This window comes from Passer domesticus, chromosome 1 (genome assembly GCF_036417665.1).
Source record: "Passer domesticus isolate bPasDom1 chromosome 1, bPasDom1.hap1, whole genome shotgun sequence".
Classification (NCBI taxonomy): Eukaryota; Metazoa; Chordata; class Aves; order Passeriformes; family Passeridae; genus Passer; species Passer domesticus.
Window position 1 is genome coordinate 125,783,578 of NC_087474.1, and position 22,712 is coordinate 125,806,289.

The 22,712-nt window shown below is 36.3% G+C and overlaps 1 long non-coding RNA gene across 1 annotated transcript in view; it reads left to right on the top strand.

Moving 5' to 3' along the window:
* LOC135279901 (uncharacterized) overlaps positions 1-22,258 on the top strand; it is a 93,629-nt gene extending 71,371 nt beyond the window's left edge. Inside the window, exons 8-10 of the long non-coding RNA XR_010347050.1 lie at positions 13,176-13,304; positions 20,523-20,739; positions 20,833-22,258. This is a non-coding gene — a long non-coding RNA (uncharacterized LOC135279901). The remainder of the gene's footprint in view (positions 1-13,175; positions 13,305-20,522; positions 20,740-20,832) is intronic.
* Positions 22,259-22,712: the final 454 nt, after the last annotated feature.

The window sequence follows — 22,712 nt, forward strand, 5'->3', positions numbered from 1 at the left end:
TAATTATTATTTGCATGTATTAAAAAGGAGAACATCTTCAGAAGCAAAAAGAATTTTCCCACTTAGAATTGCTTTCTAGAAGAAGTCTGATAAGTAAAAGGTTTCATGAATATTTAACTGCTTTTAAGATGATTTAACAGCAGTAATCAAACAGAAAAACTGTCATCATGGTATCTAGCTCCTCTCTAAAGGCTCCACTAGCAAGTTCTCTGCAGAACACAGATGGTCTGTGGGCCAAGGCTTCAGAACCAAAGTACCAATCAAGAAGGAGAGGCGAGACAACACCATCAGTCATTTTGGAGAGTTCATTCTTTCATTCACAGAACTCTGACACTGATTTCTCTTTAAAAAGAATAGCCCCTTTAAGAAATACTTTTAAAAACAATCATCAGTTTTCACTGGAACAAAATTTTATATATCTTGCGGTTTCTGTGCAGGAAAAAAAAAATCTTTTTTTCTGAGGGGGGAAAACCAGACAGAAAAACAACAAGTGGACTTTCTGCTTTATGACACACAACCTTGCCAATGCGAGAAAGCAGAATAAAGTGCTAATCAGCTCAAGACACCTATGCTGGAAAACTTCTATTCTATGTAAATCACTGTTTGGTTCACTAATAAATAAAAAGAAAGATTAAAAAAAATGACTTATCTATTTTGTACTAACCTTCCACAAGCTGGTCTATTACAATTATAAAAATTTGTAAAATAAAAGGAATGAAAAAGTAACAGAAAAAAAGGGTAAAGAAATAATAAAGAATGCTTAAAAATTAGAAAATATTAAAGATAACATATTACAAAAAATGCAAGTAATTTCTTTCAGAAACTAACCAAAATATTTTTAAGACTCTGCTTTCAATGCCTTCCTTCTGTTTGGCCTTCAGTTTGCTCCTGTATACATCCCATGATAAGTTACAAGCATTTATTCCTCAATCAGAAAAGAAAGACAAAGGAGCTGATTTGACCTTATAACATGGCCCAGTATCCTATGGGATCAAGGAGTCGTAAGTTAGTTTCCACACTTTTGTTGCTTCTACTTGTGTGTGTATCCAGACTCCTGCTCATGGTGCTTTTACCTAAATTAGAGTGGATTTAAATCCAACAGAATATTATGAAGTTTGGTACACTTTCCATATTGTATTACTTTAATTTTCAGTGGTTCTTGCTGTCACAATGGGCACAGACCATTTAACATTGTGCTTTGTCATGTAGGAGCCTAACCTGAGAATCTGGATTGAGAGCAGGATATTTTTTTCCTAGACTGCCTCAAACAAGGCAGTCCTGCCTACCCCAAACTGGCCATGGAGGATGACTGCCCATGGCTTTTTGTTGCACAGATTAATGTGCTATTCTGGAGGGAGTTTTCCCTTTTCTCCTGCTGGATTCTCCTCCCTGCTTTGTACTGTGACCTCTGACAGTCAGCAGGACTAGGGCCCAAGCAGCCTGTGAGAAACCTACTCGGGAGGGGTAGAGTTTCCCAAGCAGCTGTCTTTATACCTTTCCTTCCTTTGGGGAAGAATCAGTCATCTTTCTCCAGCCTAAGAGGAGTATAGTATTCAGGCTGTCTGACCAAGTGATCTAGAAAATTAATTTCCTAAATGTTCCCCAAAGAGCAGCATCACTTACTTTCTCTCTCCCTCCTTCTCCTTCTCTCACTAATAGTCATGTTTTCAACAGCTTAATAATTCAGACCCATTTCTGAAACTTATGGTGTCTTAGAAAAACCCCTACACTATTAGTATGCACTTCTATTTAAACATTTGCTAATGCTTTACCTCTTGCTTCTGTCATAAGCTGATTTTTCTTTGGATGTTGAAGATGTTCCTCAATTTTGTTTTTTAATTTATCCCTATCATTTTCACTGGCAAGACCCCAGGGAATAGGATGACCCTCTAGAAGAAATGGTATTGACTGTCTCTGAAGTTTTCTTGGCATTATGGTCTGAATCCCACATTGGCTCTGGATCAGCTATTCAAGGTCAGGAACAAAGAGTACACAAGAAAATGATGGATATTAAACATTTTCCTTGGTATTGGATGCAGAGGGATTTTGCTTTCTGAAAACTATACGTTGAATCACTTTAACCTAGTGGGATTCTGATATGCCCAGAAAATTTTCCCTGGATTTGTTGTCCTAAAAGCTTTTGTTTCCAGGAGGAATTAGTAATCTGAATCTTTCATTTTTAGGTATTTCACTTGCCTAATCATAATTACCCATAGCAGAGATCCAGGATGTAGAAGGAAACCTTTGGTAGCTTTCCTGGGAGAGCCTCAAGAAGAGAGAGCTGAGCTGTGCCCTGCAGCCATTGCCTGCTCCTGTATGCTCCCAGATCAATAACTAAAAAGGTGCAAAGCCAGTTGGCCACCAGGGCAGCAGCATCTCTCCCCACTAATGAGGGTGACCTTTCCACCCACTGCTTCACATGACTGAAATCAGGGGAAATTAGTTTACTCAGCCCAGAACTTATATAACTGGTGATGCTCAGGCTGAAATTCCTGCTCATGGTGTGATGAATGCATAGTGGATCTATTTGAAAAATTGTAGAAATCAGACTGAAGATAAAAGGACTGCAACTGAACCAGCCAGATCCTCTGTAGTTTCTGACAGACAGGTGAAGAATAATGATGTCTCCAAAGCGTCTGTCCTTCCGTTTGGAGAATTACACATTTAACTGTAAAAAATCACTGCTGCTGAACCAAAGGTCCTGCTGCTTACACCATTTACAAAGGCCTTTAAAATCATGGATGAGAACACAGTTCTGTGAAGAAAGGGAGGCTGCTGTGTGGGTTGAAGGGTAACATTTAAAAGCTTTGCTCATCCCAAAGCAGCTGCGTCACTTCTCATTGGCTGTTATGCTCAAGCTTAAAAAGGGACCTTGAGATATTAATTATGTATCCAGCTAGCTATTTAATCAATCTATTCAGTACTAAACTCTTACGTAGTAGCTAATATTTTTGTGGAATACTGCAAATATTTTAAATAAAAATAAAGGGAAATTTTTATGCCACTTTTACATTACCTTATGCAACAAAAATGTATCATCAAAGAAAAAAAATCAGTTAAAAATATTACATTAAGTTACAAACTGAAATGCACATTTTTTTCACATAGCCCTGCTGCTTTCACTTGAAATATACATGAGTGTATTACTTATTACAAAGGCAAAATGCAAAATAAAAAATGGGATTTAAGAAAAAGCGTTCCTTTCTCTTTTTTAATCCATGAAGTCACCATTTTTAAAAGGTATGTTTTAAAAGGAATTTTTCCATAACTTGCCTTTCAGAAATTATCTTTTAAATTTTTCCATAGATAGCAAATAGCCTTAGTGTGCGTAACTGGTAAAACTCATTGTGATTATTTTCCCCTTCAAATACTTTAAAAAAAAACCTGCAGGAATGCACAATGCAAGAGACCTACATTTCTTTAACCCAAATGCAGTTATATCTGGAACTATACAAACAATAAATGACTTTTTGGTAACTGCTAGGAAATTTCACCTTTTTTTGTTCTGTAGTGTTAATTCCCACAAATGGTAATTTAGAAAAATATAAGAAATTGAAAGAGACACTATACTTTAACAGCAGTGCTGTATTTGTTACCCTTGGGATCTATTGAATCTCAACAGCCTTAAATACTTCAAGTTTTCTACATTGGGTAAATCTGTGTCTGACCTTATTGGTTCATGAATAATGAGGATACATAGCATTTTTCCCTTTAAAATTCAAACCTTCTATGATTTCAACATAACAATGCATTCAGGGCACTAGACTACATTAAGGTTTATCTTCAGGTGAATGTGTAAAAATATATCCTTATTTTAGTTAAGAACAAAATCTATTGTTTGATTAAAGTGTATCCTAAAACTCATTGTTAAAAAACACTAGTCAATTAACAATTCAGAACAGAAAAATTTCTTAGATCAAGAAGAACAGAAATAGGATTTTTAATTAGATGTTGACATTTGATGTATATTTCTCAGACTGACAGGCTGGAGGAGCCAAAATCCAGCTTCACTTTAATCTACCATTGCACAGCCAGAAGGTCCCTTGAAACAATGATCAGAAACAAAGCTCTACTCTCTACATTTGGTTTTGTGTCCCACTTCTTTCTAGAGAGCTTTCTGGGCTCTTCAGCTTTCTCCGACCAAAACCTACTGAGGTGTTTCTTATAAACTCAAAAACTACAAACATAAGCTGATAGACCATAACTTATAGTATTCTAATACTTTGGATAAGTGGATGGTGTCCCCCTGCATTTCCAAGACCTTTCTACTGGCCATTATGTCTTTTTCAAACTTTAGGTGAACCTCTTTCTCAATAAATCTTATATTTAAATAAATTCTGGTAGCTTTTCTCTTCCCAGATGTCTCAGGCTTTGGGGCTTTTCAAGGACAGTAGCACCCATCAGTCTCTTTCTGAATGTGCCTCCTATCCCAAAGACATATTGGTTTCCCATCTTGCATTGATTGTCTTGTCCTCAGACTGTTCCACCAGGGTAAGAACCATTAAAGTTCGTCTTTACTGCCCCTGATCTGGATGAATTATGCCTCGGGTCCTTAGGCAGATATCTCATCCACCATAATATCCAGTGACATAGGAATTTCAGACCAACACACCTAGAATCCATAGCTTCTCTGCACATTGTATCTATTTTACAATTATACTTGGTTTCTCAAACTGCATTCTAGTGATTTATTCAGGGAAATTTGGAGACATTAAAGAGGTGACAGGTTACAAGGATACTTCTCAGAAGTTATCAGTTGGCTTTGGGCCACAGAGGCCCAACTACAGAAAAATTACACAATACTTTGTGGCTAGCTACACTTAGGACTACTACAGAAGTCTCCTGAAAACTTCTTAATTAGGTATGGCCAAAATCTCTGGCAATCTCATATAGAAAGTCCTGATATGTGTGAAAATGAAAACAAATGTAGAGTATATATCGTCCATAAAAGAAAATCAATTAAACAGCTGTGGTTTTTTTCTGCCCAGTGAAATCCAGAAAAAGAACCAAAACAAAATACATCAAAACAAACTGAAATTCAACTGTAAGTCCATAACACAACATGCCTTATGAGAGAGAAAAGTATAGCAGGAGTGTGCATATGTGCCACTAATAAGAGGTTACAATTGCATTTCTCCCGTAGAGGAGACTGCAGGCAGTGAGTGGGGTGCAAAATTCTGCTTATCTGCTGAGTCTGGTGGGCACTGCACAGTGACCCTGCAGTCGAGATCACCACCTCACAGTCTGGAATGTTATGTGTGGACTGTGAGAACATGGACCTTTGTTCCTCTTGGCTTGACCAACACATGTTTAATGTGTGGGTTGCTTGGTAAGCAGAAGTAAGGGAAAGGCCAAGCCTGTGTGCCACAATCCAGGAGGGGAATGGACCACATCCAGGAAGTGCAGGGTGAGTAGAGTGTCACCTCTCTGTGACACTGTCACTCTCTCTGATGGCTGCACTGACCCCTGTCACTCTGTGTGACCAGCAGTGCTGTTGGGCAGGCAGTGTGGTACCCTGCAGCTGGGCTGAAGTGTGCATGGTCACTGGGCAAGGGAGGCTGAGGGCAGCTGGGTGCAGATATCCAGCAAGATGACTCTGGTTGTATGGAGCAGTGGGATGGAAAAGCCAGCAGTTCCAGGCCTATCAGTACCCAAAAAGCTTTGACAGCTTCACCAAAGGGTTTCTGAGCCCCAAACAAAAAGATGACACATCACATCACACACTACACTGCCTTCAAGGGTCAAACATGATGTTTAACAAGTGCAAGTGCAGAGTCCTGCATTTTGGCCACAACAACCCCCTGCAACGTTGAACCCCCAAGTCGCCACTGGGGACAGTATGGCTGGACAGTGCCCAGGCAGAAAGAGACCTGGGGGTACTGGTGACAGCCAGCTGAACATGTGGCAGCAGTGTGCCCTGGTGGCCAAGAAGGCCAATGGTGTCCTGGCCTGTGTCAGGAATAGTGTGGCCAGCAGGAGCAGGGAGGTCATCCTTCCCCTGTACTTGGCACTGGTGAGGCCACACCTTGAGTGCTGTGTCCAGTTCTGGCCCCTGAGTTTGGGAAGGATGTTGAGAGGCTTGAGCACATCCAGGAGGCAACAAGGCTGGTGAGGGACTGGAAAGACAAGCCCTGTGAGGAATGACTGAGGGAGCTGGGGATGTTTAGTCTGGAGAAAGGAGATTCAGGGGTGACTTTATCACTCTCTACAACTTTCCGAAAGGTGGTTGTGGTCAGGTGGGAGTTGGTCTCTTTCTCCAGGCAGTAGCTGACAGAATGAGAGTCTTAAGTCTCACAGTCTCAAACTGGGCCAAGGGAAATATAGGTTGGATATTAGAAGGAAGTTTTTTACAGGAAGAGTGATAAAGTGATAAAATGGCCTGCCTGGGGAGGTGGTGGAGTCACCATCCCTGGATGTGTTTAAAAAAAAGTTGGATGTGACACTCAGTGCCATGGTTTATTTGAGGTATTAGGGCTGGGTTGGACTCAATGATCTTGGAGGTCTTTTCCAACTCAGTGATTCTGTGATTCTGTGATTCTATCTACCACTTTGGGCATTTCCCTGATTATCAGCCAATGGTGAGGAGTTACCTCCTGAAACTTGAGCCCTAATATAGTTTACCTCACTTATTTGTCATCCTTATCCATAAAAGCAAAGCAAACTAAAGACAGCTGACAGCTTTATTAAAATAACCATATAAATCTAAATTTATAATAAATAACCATTTAAATATGAATTTAAAACAAACTTTTAAAATTATATATGTACTCTAGCATAAAAATAAAAAATATGAGTATTATTTTTTAAAATTAAAGTAACAATTATACATGGTTTATTTTTTACCACATTTTTTCCAATTATTTCTATTTTTTAACTGTGAAATAAAAATATTAATAAAAAGGATTAAAAAATAAGAAAAAATATTTATTAAAAATAAGAAAAAATATTATTAAAAATAAGAAAAACTCTGTCTACTTATAATCTCTTAAGTATTTTTGAATGAAAAATAAAAAAATTCTGAAATCTGAAACATGGAATAGATAATGAAACAGCACTTTTAAGTTTATAGTTGTTGCTAGATAGGAGGATATTTTTCCTAAAAATCAGCTTACTTTCTAAGTTCCTTTATTCAGAGCCCATTATGTTTTCTTTGCTACATTTTGGACAACAAAAGAAAAGGAAAGCAAATAGCATAGTTGCTCTCACATAAACAGGCACTTAAGAAAAACACTGTGTTTCCATTCTAGCTGCATTAACATGGTACAGTGCTTTTTCTCTTTACATACATTTAAAAGGGAAAGTACAGTCATGTCAGGGATTTTTTTTCCCATTGGTGTGGAAAAGTGACAACAAAACTGACAAGCAGAAATCCACTACATAGTTGATGACTGTCAATTTTACACATATCTTCAAAAATTTCTACCACAGCCCTTTTATCAAGAAGTCAGCCCTTCTATCTTCCTGCTCTGCTATATTTACAACTTTAAAAAAAAATTCTAAAGTATTACAAAGAATCCTGTAATGACATTCATATGAACACTAGCAGTATATTATGAACTCAGAAATATAAGGAATGTCCAAAGTGTAATCCTGTTTAATGGTATGCATGGTACAGTATCTTTAATTATATGTGTTGATACATAAAAATTGTTATGATAAAACAAAATGATGTTGCGATTCAAGTAATTCTATGACATCTTTTAGACTTCTCTTAGTGGAGCTACTTCATCACAACTGGAGTAATTCACTTAAGAGGCAAGAGTCACAGATGGAGCTCACAGCAATACTGTATATAGTTATATATAGTTATATACATAACATAGTATAAAAAACTCTCTGTGTGACACTGAACTGGGGATACACTGATAAGAGGAATTGATTTTGTGTTAGTTTTGTGAGGAACTTTGAGAGGACAAGCTTTGCAGAAGTGGTCTATAAATCAGTAGAAAAAGAAGCAAAGTCAGCAAGCAATCTTCTTTGGCTTCATATTTATTTGTTATTTTTTTATTATTTTAGGGAATTCTGCAAATCAATGGACTGGTGCAGAACAGTTCTCCAAAGTCCTTTTTGAGATGGGTAAACAGTTGTCTGGGTATAGCTCCTGAGAACTTTCTCTGTTCCTCTTTGCAACAAGCATACTAAGACCAGAATTTGGCAGTGATTTGAGTACCTAATGGAACTTAGACATTTATCTTTAGTCATTAGGCACTGTATTTACATTAGGCACCCTGCTTGCATCTTTAGGTGTCAAAGTGTTTCTTCAAATGTGAAAATACTTTTGTGAAGGTTTTTAGTGAAGATCAGTGAATATATTAACTGATTTTGAAGTTCATATCCATTTGTGCTGACCAAATTCATCCCATCAATGTTTGTGGAATAAGAACAAAAAAGGATATTTGGGTATTCATGTAACTTTGAAAAAAAAGCAAAAATAGAACAGCCTATTTTTGTGTTCCTATTTCTTATCATTCATCTCTTGTTACTAAAAATCATTCATGTAAAAACTAGATGTTAAATTATTATACATACTCACAGGCTTTCATTTATGGTCACTACTCTGCCACAAACAGATCTAGCTCATGTCCCCTGTGATCTTTTAACAGGACAAATTTGTGTTGGTGCCTAATCTCTCAGTGAGTGTCTGATCTGTGTATGTGCAGGAAGTATCTGGCCTCAGGTGCTTCACCATGAATCACTTTTCCCATTGACTTGGTCACCAACCTATCTGTGAATAAATAGGCATAATTCAGTTGGAATTAAATGGGCACAGGTACTGTGAACCAAGAAAAAGATGTCTTAAAGTGTGTTACTAATTATTTATACACTTCATCAAAGGCTCAGTGCTCTTTTTGTGCACTCATAATCCTTGTCTAGCCATGGCCATATCCATTTTTAACTTTTCTCTTTTTTTTTCATAATAGTCTTTTAGATAAAAATAATTGGGTACTTAAATATTTCTAAAGCTAGCAATTAAAAATACTTTATTGCATAACCAATATATCTTGTGATGAATACATTATGGCAGAAGAAGACTGCCAAGCAGTTCACAAATTAGAATCCAAATACAAGTGCCATGTTCTCTGCATATTCCTTAAAACAGCACAAACCTCTTTATTGTATTATTGAAGTCACTGATGAGACAGTAGAAACATGGTCATTTACTATGAATTCCATGTTCTGTAAATCCCAAGCAGAGGCAAAAATGCTTTAAGCTGGATAAGTCTCTATAACAAAAATCTAAAACTGTTTTCATACCAGGGGAACCAATTCTGTGCCTACAGGGAAGGTAGGGAACTGTGGTATTCTACATGAAGAGGACCCACTCCTTATGGGTCCCTTCCAACTCCATATATTTTGTTATGCTATGACAAGCACATTTATGTGTTATACTTTTTATTTGTTACATTTGTTATGTGTTATATTTGTTATTTGAGTCCACCAGTTGTATCATTATACATGCATAGTTATATTCAGCATAAGCTCCTGACCTGTAATGACTGGGCTATTTCAAACTGTTAAGGAACAAAACTTACCCATCAGTGGTCTAAATTGCTATCAGAATGAAAGAGTAATTTGTGATAGGAAAGGATTTTGAAACAAGGTGAACTCACTCTCTCACCTTCTGTAAATTGCAGTGGAGCAATTACAACAGACCTAACAATCTGAGGACACAGTAAGGATTTGTGGGAGATAATTAGTAATATGAAATATTCAGACTACATAATTCCCACTTAAAATACCTTAGGTGGTCTGCAAAACTTTTTGGAAAGGCTAACAGCTGAGGGCAGTTTTCATTTAACCAAGACTGCACTACCCAGGGCTCTGTAAAAGGGCCTTGATATGTAAAAGACTAACCATATTCAGTCTTATGATAAGAATATTCAAATGCACTGCAAAGATGGGGCATGACTCAATATCATAGTTGCAAGAGCACCCAGCAGGTCAAAACTTGCATCTGACAACTGCTTTCAGGATTACTAATGCATTTTTTACCACGTGTGGTACATAATAGATAGGAAATGTCTTTGAAGCCGGGGTTAGACTCCTGTTCCCAGGCCCTATGTTTCCTGACCCTGTGACTCTTATTTTCTGTGGAGCAGATTTGGCTGAGCAGAGAGGATAGAGTGTGTTTCCCTGCAGCATTTCTCCTCCCTTCAGCATTACCCCAGCAGTAGCTCTCTTTAGCCTGATAACACTGCTGGCTGATCACTCTTCAGGCAAAGAGGAGGATCAAGCCTGACTGCCATCCATTCACTTGGGCATAAACCATAAGGCTGGGCTGTGAAAGAAGAGCTAAAATGAGCCCTGCCCCCCCCAAAATCTTGAATTGCAGCTGCAAAAGTCACTTTTTGGACTGAAAACAGATGTCTCCCTACCTTCAGGAGGGTAGGTGAAGTACTTCTCCACAGCCCTAAACACCCTTTTGCTTAGAATTTTGAACTGGCAGACTATGAGCACCACACATTGCACAATCTGTGCATGCATGTGATATTATATCTTCTCTGCTTAGCTTATGGAGGGGTTGGATTCTGTTCTAATGCTGTGTCCTCCTGTGCACTGCCTAGGGACCTTAAATGCCTGTTGGGCAGAAAGAATCCAAATACTAGAAAGATAGATGTACCATCTGAGTTAGCAGCCAGAGCCACATCCCCAAGAAGCAGCACAATCCCAGCTCCTGGGAATTCATTTGGAATGACTTCATGAGGTTTCTTCAAGCACCAGGGGTGGTGCTATCCTGCCTATCCTGCCCACCTAAACCATCCAGCTAAATTGATGCACTTGGTGCTTTAAAAAAAAAAAAAAGAGAAGTTGGAGGTAACACTTAGGTTTTACTTAAAGTGTAAAGAACTCTGAAATATAACTACCTACCACAGAAAAAAAGCTAACTTCTGGAAATCTTGCTCTTTTCTTATCTAAACCATGGGAAGGCTATTAGATTTTCCTTTTTTTTTTTTTTTTCTAGTGTCCTTATAAAAGTAGTGGCCTGCTTGACTAGACATAGAACCTGTCAAGGTTAGAGTTGATCTGTGGATATGGCTACTAATTTTCAGAGATAAAATTTTGAGGGGAAAAATTTATGCTAAATAGGAGACTCATTAATACGAATATAACAGGATTTCAGTATTTCCCAGGAAAAAAAAAATTCTGGGTTCATTAGATGTTTTTATATTGGCTTCAGCCTAGTTTCCAAAGGCTAAGCACAGCTTCAGGTGCTGTTTTGGAGGAAAGACAGTGCAATGCTGTCAAAAGGACTTCCAGTATGATGAACGAGATTTTGGCAGAATATGCAATGACTCCCGGAACAGCCTTGATAAACATCCTGTCACAAAAACATTCCTTCTTGCATTTAAATATGGTTTGGTTTCCTCAGGTATTACTCATCACTTCTTCATGCATGTAGTGATCTTATTTGAAATGTTAACATTTACAATAAAACATTATTTTGTCTCAAATATACATCAATTAACTCTTCATATTCAATCATATGAAAGATTATGATTAGAAATGAAACCACATCTTTTCATTATTAGAATCTACTTCTGTCTTGAGTACTTATCAACTATCTGACTTTTTTTATGACTGGGATAAAGAGCTTGCCACTGGAAATAGAGAGTGCTCTAAGGAATCTTCTGGACATCCTTTTCTTCCAAAGTTTCTTAGTCAAGATATTTAGCACATTTGATACAGTTAATGAAGAATTAAGCTACTACTCCTGGCTGTCCACTCATTTTTCTTGACAAAAAAAACTTGTGGTAGAAGGTTATGCTAGTAGAAGATCTGACACAAATTATTTTGACTTGAGTGAATCATTGGTATGAGTTCCTGGATGGAGTGTGGTATGATTTCTCCACCTGCCACACCCCTCTGTATCTGCTGGGTGTGTTGCAGTTTCATTTCTTGATGTGAGATAGAAAATAAGAACAATTCCAAAATCCTCTAAGAGAAAGCCAGAGAAATTCCATCACAATAAAAATCTGATTATGTGCATTTAATGGTAGAGATTCAAAATATGGATTCCTGTCTGGACTTTCATGAACACTCTTGGAACATGACAGATAAATTAACAGTTTGCTCAGCATATATGCATTTTGTTTGGTTTGGGGTTTTTTATGTAATGGAACTGTTCCCATTTTATGAGTAAATTTTTTTTTAATTCTTTTATCTTTAGATATCTTTGTTTTTTTGAGACTTGAAACAATTTCCATCTAACTGTAAAGCTGAGTTATAAATAACTGAAGATCCAGTAATGGTTTTTTTAAAAAACTTTTTTATTAAAGACTCATATGTAGACAGGTCCAGTGGAAAAAAAAACCAGGCTTTAAATAAAATATGTAACCATAAGCAATTCTTTATCCTTCTGATTCTTTGTACATGAAAGCCAATTAGACTTCTTGTCTGTATCCGAATGACACAATTTGGAATGCTGGAATATTACCTTACTACTTACCTTACTACTGATGACTGAGAGTGAATGTTCAAAGTGGTGCATGAGATACAAGGGTGCAAATCCTGTTAATAGCTAATGGGATTTTTCTGCACCTCCTGTTTGCCACACGAAGAGCCTTGAGATTTTCAATATCTGTATTTGTTCAGAAATGACGATTTGTAAATACAGACCCTTCTCAATTGGCCAAATGACCTGTGTTCGATGGGTTAAGCCCATCATTACTGAATTGATCTTTCAGATATCTAGTGCTGTTCCCTAATCCTTTCCTGTTTTCTACACTTATTCCTCTCCCATAACAAAATGAGACACCTCCACACATCACCATTAATAACTTCAAAGAAAGTGGGACACTGACATATCAAGTTGAGTCATTTCTAATTCCCTGGGAAAAGAAATTCAGAATATGCTTACATACATGCTTCCCTCCAAGAACACAAGTAGTCCTATTCAGCCAGGTGGGATATGGGAGCATGACTAAATGTGTAGAAAGGAACTTAGAACGTTTCAAACCCTTAAAATATTTCCTGTCATGATAGACCTCATGGACTTTACTAATCTGGTTGCTTACCCTAGGTATTTTCATTCTGTATTAAATTCTGCCTGTGTGACTCCTGCAGGTGCTACAGAAAATTGGCTGAGGCAAATAACTATTAACATCTCTACAATGTCATCCTTAAACATTTTCTGTTTCTTGTTCATCTAATTCTTGATATTCCCTTTGCCACAGGAATGTCTAATCTCTTATTTCTTGAAAAAAACACCACATCACGATAAGACCTTGATGAAACCAAACACTGAGTTGCCAGCATAGAAAGGACATCGACTTGCTGGAATGAGACCAGGGGAAGACACAAAGGTGATTAAAGGGGTGAAGTATTCCTCCTACTGGGATTGTTCAGGGTGACCTAACTGAGACCTTCCAGTACCTGAAGGGAGTTTACAAGAAAAATGGGGAGAGATTTTGCAAAAGCATTTAGTGACAGGACAAGAAGGAAGGAGTTTAAACTGAAAGAGAGTAAACTCAGATTAGACATCAGAAATAAATTTTTTACTTTGAGGGTGGTGAGGCAATGGAACAGGTTGTGCAGAGAAGATCTGGATGTCCCATTCCTGGGGGTGTACAAGGCCAGCCTGGAAGGGGCTCTGAGTGAGCTGGTCTAGTGGAAGCTGTCTCTGCCTAAGGTGGGGGGCGGTGGGGTTGGAACTAGATGATCTTTAAGGTTTCTCTCAACCCAGGCCCTTCTATTGATTCTATGAAATAGTTGCCATTGGATAATTCATATTTTAGAGAAAAAAATCCAGTGTGTTTGTTTTAAAATGATGTATAGCAAAGACATATTTGGAACATACAATAAAATAAAAGAGTGACCGTTATACCTTGAAATTTGTTTAGGCAGGCTTCCTTCATAACTCCCAATGAAGGACTTAAATTTTCAAGTGAGACTTAAAAATTTCCCTGAACCTGACCAAGATTCCAGCTCTAAAAGTTGAAATCAGTTTAGTTTACACATTCAGAAACTTATTTTTTTCAGCGCAAAACATCTTTCTTTAAAGTATTTGCATATTTATGCTTATTCATAATTGCTTCTTTTGAGGAAAATGCCATTTGTTTGTTCTAATTTAATTTGATTTTAATAGAATAAGGATTTTTTTTTCAGATTAGATATCTGAAATAAAAACTCCTGTGCACCATCTACACTTACTGTAAAGATAACTCTTGTAAGAACTGTTTTGCTCATGCTTTAGAAAATACTTTTTCTAGTAACTGTGAAGTAAAATCTATTCCTTAACAGTAAGAAGAAAATATAATGATAATACAATGATAAAACTTGCAACCATAGTGCTTCCATCAGCGAAATACTTCTTCTGGTTAAATCACTGTGGTTGTCACAACCTTCCATTTTTCAAGTTGGTGAACATTAGGTCACTCTTTCCATTAGCAAAATGATTGTGCTGACACATAGAAAGTATTCCCAAAATGATTCAGCGAATCAGTATCAATACCACTTGAGATCTCCTGATCCTCAAACCATTAGCTCATCCCGACTAGACAAAACTTCTGTCAGAAAAAAAAAAAAAAAAAAAAAAAAAAAAGAGAGAGAGAAAAAAGTTGTTGTATTCCTCTTAGGAAAGTAATGAAGTAGGATGACTGCTGTGAAAATTTTCTCCATATTTTCACTCAATTCTTTAAGGCTTTTTGCTGGTAGCTTAACTTCTTGTGTCTTCTGTTTTGTCCAAGGTTTGAGGAGGTGGTGAAAATATGAGAAAAGAGGAAGCGGGATGCAAGAAGTTTAAAGTAATTAATTGAACTTATGCCTCTAATTACAATGATAAATGAAAATATTCAATAATTTTGAGACATTTTGAGAGATTTTGGGGAAGGTAAAAACATTAGATATTTTCTTATGAATCTCAACTCAAAAATAAGTTAATTTAAACTCTTACAATGGCTGAACTGAAGGAAAAAAAATAATTGGGGAAAATGGGTTCAAACACTATAGAAGGTTTCTGATCAGTCCTGTTCAGTTCTGAGGACTCAGCCAAATAACCAGAGGCTGTTTCATGGTTATACATCCTACAATTACTGTATATCTTGTCAGAGCTCCCCTTGATATCAGTACCTCAAAGTTTCAGGCTGAACTCTGCCTCTTTGGGCACAAATTTATGGTGATCACAAGTAACTCCTCTGAACTTCAGTTAAAGGACTAAAAAGAGTTTAAAAAGGGTGTTTTTCTGAAGAAAAACCAAGGTCTTTGTATAATTATTTGACTGCAAAAAGTAGAAATTAATCAGCCACCCAAATTCCACATCATAATACCAGAGGAGATATAATTTGAACCACTGTTTAAAGTGTGGTTTCTTTCATGTACCATTCAAAAGACTTTGGAGGGACCTAAAAATTACTTTTCTAAACTTAGATTATAATATTCTGGTCTTCAGTGTGTAATAAATCATTGACAAGATTTTCACTGATATGAGAGAATAATTCTCGTTCACTGGACACCTCTGCTGTTCTACAATGACCCGGGCAAGCGCTGCTTTCGGGAGCTGTGCAGTGCCTGGTGGGATTTAGGACACACCACAGCAATGTGAGTGGGGAAGTTTGGGAGCATGGAGTAATATGGAGACACCACTTCAAGCTGAATAAAAAGCAGACTCAATTATTGTTGACAGATGATTTTATTATGCAGATGGCAGATTAGCTTTATAAGGAACAGTTATAACAGAAGGTGACTGCCACTTTACTAACCAGGACAAGACCAAACCAGCAGATACTCTGGCTGTAACTGCTTCCTAAATCATCTTTAGTCTTAAAATTCTCTGTGCTTGTCCAAAGGGCTTAGCCTCTCCTAGCTGGAGATTTCAGCTAGGTTTTAATGTCCCTCAGAGCATCTCTCTCTTTAACCATATTCTAAATGCACTTAAGACATTAATGTGCTGTATGATTAGTTTAAGAGTTGAAATTAAAAATATTTTACCATTTGAGTGATAATTAGAGCAAAACAAATGGCAGTGCTTCTTTGTGTGTTGGTACCTGTTATGACACCAGACCTGTTACCTCATGTCTACAGAAAGCAATTTTTCAAAGGGCTTTGACTTGTAAATTCTTGACTTACAGCTGCACTCCAAAGGTAGGTCCTCTCCTTCTGAAGAGAAATCTCCTTCTGGCACACAGATATCAGATGCCAGCTATGTGGTGATCTCAGGAAAGGTCCATAGTGATTCTTGACTGTAACCAGCCTTTCTGTGTTTTCTGGTATACTCTAGTAACAAAAAAAAAACAAAAACAAAAACAAAAAAAAAAAACCCAACAAAAAAAAAAATCAGTATTTTAAGGAAAGGCATCTTATACTTCTTCCAGAACATCAAAACAAAGGAGAGCATCCATAAAGTCCAATAAAAAAGGCAAAGTGAAAGAAACATGTCAAAACAGTGTCGTTTACCCAAATCCTCTGCTGAAGGTGTAAATTGCTAGTCTGACACAACTGCCAGTCTCAGCTCCTCTGGTTAACAATTATTTTAATCATAAAAATAACTCTTCAAAGGAATAAGAAAGATGGAAAATATAAATATAAATATAAATATAAATATAAATATAAATATAAATATAAATATAAATATAAATATAAATATAAATATAAATATAAATATAAATAAATAAATGTGTATATATATATGCATAAATATATTCTGCCCCAAAAAATAATCTGTGACCTTTAAGAATATAAGAAATATTTTTAAGTGTTATTAAATGCCAGTAGTGTGGTAAAAATGTCCTTGTGAAGTGCTGGAAGAATACTTTTTGACTTATTTTATGGACTTTTTTGTTAAGCCAGTCTTGACAAGAAGATACATTTTAAATTCTAGGGAAATGTTTTAAGACCAGGATTAGTTATAAATTGAAATTACTGCCCAAGGTGGCTGCACTTTTAGGAAGAGACAGGCTTAGCAAAGTTTGTCTTCTCATATGTAGAAGTATTGAGTACAAAAATTCCTGAAGTCTTTCTTGCTATTAATTCTCCCAGCTATTGCTATATTATTTAAACTATTGAGAAATAGTTGAAAATTATTTGGTAATGGATTTTTTTTCCCTAAGTGTTATGAACAGTTGACAAGTAGGGCAGGCACACTGAGTCTTTCAAGAAGTGAGCCCTATCTAAGCTCCAGGATTTTTTCAGCACTGTATGTCCAAGTCTCTTAACCTCTCTCAATACTTTTTGAGGAAATCAGCTGAGCCAGACCTCTTATTTTATTTAATTTATTCCCAAGCAGCTAGTCTCAGAAAGCTGCTCCAAAAATTGCAGAGATCTTGATACCTGATAGTTTGCATAAAAACGATTACACTCAATTAACATGGATCTGGTTACCTGTGCAAACATGAACTGTCAAGTGATTTGTCCTGGGGTATTAAATCTAACAAGACTGGCATCATAACTTAAAAACAGTTTATCTATGCTTTACAGACTGATGGGTAGGGAGCCACTGGCTGCTTACAGATAGTGGTCTCTTTTTGCAAACTGGGAGATACAGCAGGAGTTGCTTGTGGGCCATGAACAAAGGGCCAAAACAAAGTCTAGAACTCATAGGTCTCCAAAGAACAAATTTATTCAGGTAAATGTTGAATAGTTTAGACAGATGGTAAGACTCACTTTTTTTTTTTTTTCTTAAGAGCATCAGGATGTCCCTCTGAGAAACTGATATTTTCTTATGCACCCTAAAATTGTGCTTAGCTGAGATTCTCCATCCTGCAGGGAAAGTGCTCATATATGATAATTGTGATGATAGCAGGAAGGAACTTGTGAAAGCACATTATACTCTCAAAATGAGAGTGGGTTGTTGGATGGATATAATTTTTTATAAGCTTTATTTTAACACCCGTATGTGCTCACTGTGTTTAGGCCTTGCTTATGAGGCTGGAAAGGGAAAAAAAATAAAAGATTGCATTTTGCTGAAGATCATATTTAAAGAAGAAAGAAAAAATTCTCGAACAAGTTCTACTTTGTCTATTATAATTGTAGAAAAATCCATTCTGTATTTGATATGGCTCATTTCAAATAATAAATAGATGTTTTTCTCTGGAGATCTAGTCAATATACACTTTCCTTTGGTTGTACAATAAAGAAAAAAATGTCATGCTATGAGAGTTATAGTTTTCCTAATTCTCCACAGTTCTGGCAGATATTGATTGTGCACATATCGATATTTACATGAATGTAATCAAGCAAATGTAGTAGCTGACTAGTATTTCTTACTGAATATGTCCCATGTATATGTTATTTGAAGCATGTGAATTGCTTCTATGATTAATCTGACCATAACGATTTTTGTTGTGCAGTTCTGTGAAGAGTGAAACATGGCTTGTGAGGTGAAAAAAAATGAATCCAGGATTAAAAATCCAGGACAGCACCACAGGAAAACCCCATCCTGTGGTAGACTTCTATCAATGGAAGGTAGAAACGCTGTTTGGGTTGGCTTCCTAAGTAATGGCCTCATGTTCTAAGTCTCAGATCAGTATTTTTGAATGGTCAGTGGGTTTTTTTCAAAACTACTGATCAGGTAGTTTCATGGACACAGAACTTTCACTTTGTAAGCTTCCAGCTTTCCAGGTGCTATAAAGAAAAGCAAATTGAATCTAGAAGTTCATAAATATTATAAGGCAAGAAATACTTTATTTACACCATTTTTTGCTGCTTGCAATGTTATTTGTTAGAAATCCACTCTTATTCAGAAAATTCATATGCAGAGTAGCTGTGGCTGTAGTCAAGCTTTCAAAAGCTCACAAATGCCTTTGAATATCAATCTAACTCCCTTTCATACAGGCCTGTCAATTAATGGACTGTAAAGACACATAGTTTTTTCATGAAGAACATGTCTTATGCAGCTTAAATGTTTTGCAGAAATCAGAACAGCTCCAAGTATTTTTCATGTCACTTTGCTGTGATGATCAGTAAACACCCTTCAAGAAACCTGCAAATGTTTCAAAAAAATGAAGACTATTTCTTATCACAAACTGTAATTACTTTAATTATAGGATAATTATATAAATAATGTGTCTGAACACAGATTCCATTTTTTCTTTGTTTTCTAAATATTATCATCTTTCTATATTTTCTGATGTGTAAACAGGAAATATTCAAGTTTAATCGAAGAGTGGGTAAACTGCCTGCAACACAAACAGTGAAAATAAAATGATAATTAAGCTATTGAAAACTACAAACTAACAGATAATTTTTAAGCAAGCAGGTGTACTTAGCCATCACAACTTCAAAATGGAAAATATATTTGAATTATGTTCTAAAATCTCCGTATATTAAGACATCCAGTCTATCATTGACAACCATGTCAGAAAGTTCTGTATATGGTTAGAAATGCCTATTTTACTTTCAAAGTGTCAGTAGAAGGGTAAAATACCTCCAGAGATTTTCATTAGAGCAGTGACTTGGGATTATATTACTATAAATACATATCTCTATATATGCACTGCTTTTTCATATGAAGGACCAGGAAAAATAAATATCAGTGCCCAATTAATGAGAGTGGATACAGATACCTTGCTTTATTTTGCTTTGTTTTAGACACCCCATTTTTGACCTTGACTTTTAATGATCCATATACCACCTAGCATGTTAGATGTGCAAATGTCACATATTGTGAAAGCCACAGTCCTTAACATCATCATACTGGGGAAAATTCACTTGCATGGCACATAAATTGATAAATCCACAGGTTTAGTTTCACAGGACTAATAGTGATTGATAAGTGAACTCCAAATGATCTGAAATAGATAGACTTTGTTTACCTGCATTTAGCTGCAGCTATCCTATGAGTTCAATGTACAACAGAAATTATATATACTGCTGTTTCAAGCTGTCCTGTATAATATAGTAAATTCTCAGATGACTCTTATACAGCGATGCCAGAATTTCCTGCAGTCAGTTCCCACTGATATTCAAATTGCTCATATTATCCAAGATTTTGAAATGGTCTGTCATTAGTTGCTCTGAAAAATCAAACTGTCTGTGTAATATGCTCAATACCAATGTGCTTTCCTAGAAAATTAAAAAAATTCTGATCAGTGCTAAGAAACATTTTTTTTTCAAATAAATTAATTAGTCCAGCTAGTGAGTAGATGTTTACACTACCAGCATAGCTACAGTCCTCATGTTATTTTGTTGTTTAGTAGCATCAACAATATTTTATAACATAATTGCAAAAGTTCTATGTATTGGTCCTAATTTATAAACTGAGAAAACACAATTTTGCTACTGCTGTCAATATCCATATAAGTTATAGGTTTCTATGCTTCCAGATACATTTTTGTGAACTCAGTTCTATCCTAAAAGCAAAGCTTGCACCGGGGCAATATATTTGAAAGTCTTTTTATATATGTGGGTATGTATTGGCAGGGAAGTAATTTCCCAATGGATAAAGTCACAAGTCACATTCAAATGGAAAAAATTCTGGCTCCAATTCTGAGCCATAAATGATGGCTTATTGCTTATTACCAATGTTTGGTAATCTTAAAGCCAAAACATATTCCTTGCTACATTCTGTTTTATTAACACCTCTTCAGATTCACAGGGGCTGCTGCACAGTCACACCAATGCAAGTTTCTGCAAATCTCTGCAGAGATCTCGGTTAGATCCCACAGCGACAAATCTTTAATGTATGCTTTAGAACTGACAGCAGACCTCAAGCCAGTCTTCCTTTACTGCAAAAACGAGGGATTTCTTCTCTTGTGAATGGAAGCTGTTCACGTTTTTTATGGAGAAGAGACTGTCATACTCCAGGTGTGCTTTTGCTGTTCATTTGCAAGTGTCCTCTTGCTAAGATCCTTACAACTCAGATGCAAGCAGAGTGATTTTCCTTTCTTTTCCTTTTAGAGAAACATGGAAAAATGCAGAGTGGGTCAAGCAGGAGACTTCCTTGGCCTTTTGGAACATGCCCAGCTACTGAAGGCACTGGCTTACACTATGTGGCATTGCTGGCATAAACAAGTATTTACAGTTTATGCAGCAAAGAAGACAATCACCTATAGTGTCCTTCTGCTGCTCTGGGTGTACAGCTAACCACGCTTCAGGAAACTCCAGTATTGCCACTAGCATAAAGATAAAACAGAGAAAGAACAAGCCCATTGCAACAACAAGATAATCTCTTCAGTAGCTGAGATGTCTTCACTTGTGAGTAGAAAGCACAGGGAAATAAATATCGTAAGAATGGCACTAAGGACAAGATAGACCTATTTATATTTAATAGGACTTTGTAGACTTCTGTGGCCTGATTGCAGTGACATGGTACATAAATGATATAATTTCATTGGATTAAAAGGAGTTATTCATTTATCTGGAGTTAGCCAGCATCAGCTCTGAAATCACCAGATTGTACCATTATTTATCGGTAAAATTCTTATTCTAAACATCTGAGTTTATCCCTTCAGGCATAGTTAGGCCATATGCAGTCATAGAATTTCAAATTTTGCTTGGAGCATAAATATGAGGCTAGACAATTGAAAGAGAGTTTTTATACATCCTTACAATTTATGTTTTAGCATATAATGAGCAAGTGCTCCCATGTATGATGATTAGGTATTTATTTCCTCTGCAAGCCAATGGTCATGGATTCTCTCATCAAAAACTGTGTACTTTCATTTCCTCTCTTGTTCTTTCATTCACCTCTCCATTGTTAAACAATTAAGTAGTAAAAGCTATTAATATTATGTTAAAAAATTCATCCTATTTCACGGTTTTTTTCCAGTCTTGTTACACTATTTTCATGTGAAAACATGGATGAAAACACTTAGCAAAACAAAAGACACACAAAATATCAGAAGTAGGACATTTGTAGATAATCTTCAAAACATATTGCCATATGAATTAAAGAATGAAAACCATCAACACGTTGTAGCTTCTAAGACTTTTTTTCTTGTATATATATGAACATTTGTTCTGCTTTAAAGGATGTATGTGTATGAAGCATTTCTCAATAAATAGCATCAAAATCATGCATGAAAGGTCACTCTGAGCTCTCTTAAATGCATGGTATCATCTGCTACATGAAATTAGGAAAGCTAGAATGATAAGCAGTTTCCTTTAATGGGAAAAATTGGCAATTTCTCCAACAAATAGCTCTGTATGATGGCAGTAGAGCTCAGAGAGAGGGGAAAATTGAGGAGAATTACACTGCAGAACCAACATCTTTTCCAGCCCTATGAAAAAGAGCTGTTCATTAGACCAACTATTCTCCCTGGGTCTGACAAGTGTCTATCCATGTAAGGATTTTTTTGTTCTTCATATTTAGGTAACAGGTGAATAGTTTATAATTTGCAAGCCTTCACTTAGTATTACTCTCTGTTTTTTCTTTAAAAACACTTATTACGTTGTAATGCAACATAGCAAGCAGTATATGTAGTTTATAGCTTAAAAAAAATAATTCTGCTCTTAGTTTGTTCTTTGATGCTCAAAAAACTACATAAAATATCAGTATTGTTCTGAAAAATATGTTTAATAAATTATTGGGTGTTCACATAATGTATGACAATAATGCCATATATTCACATGTAAAGCAAAAGGTTTTTTACCAGGATATTAGTAGACATCATGCAATAATAACAGTAGGTGTTGTCCTCCTCTGGCCATAAATCTGATTACATTTATGGCCTCTCATACCTACAGATCTCCAGATGTGACCAAAAAATAAGAATTCTCTTTCTCAGTAAATAATGGCAGTATCTGTTTAGGCAATGCTAAAAGCTCTTGGCTTTTCT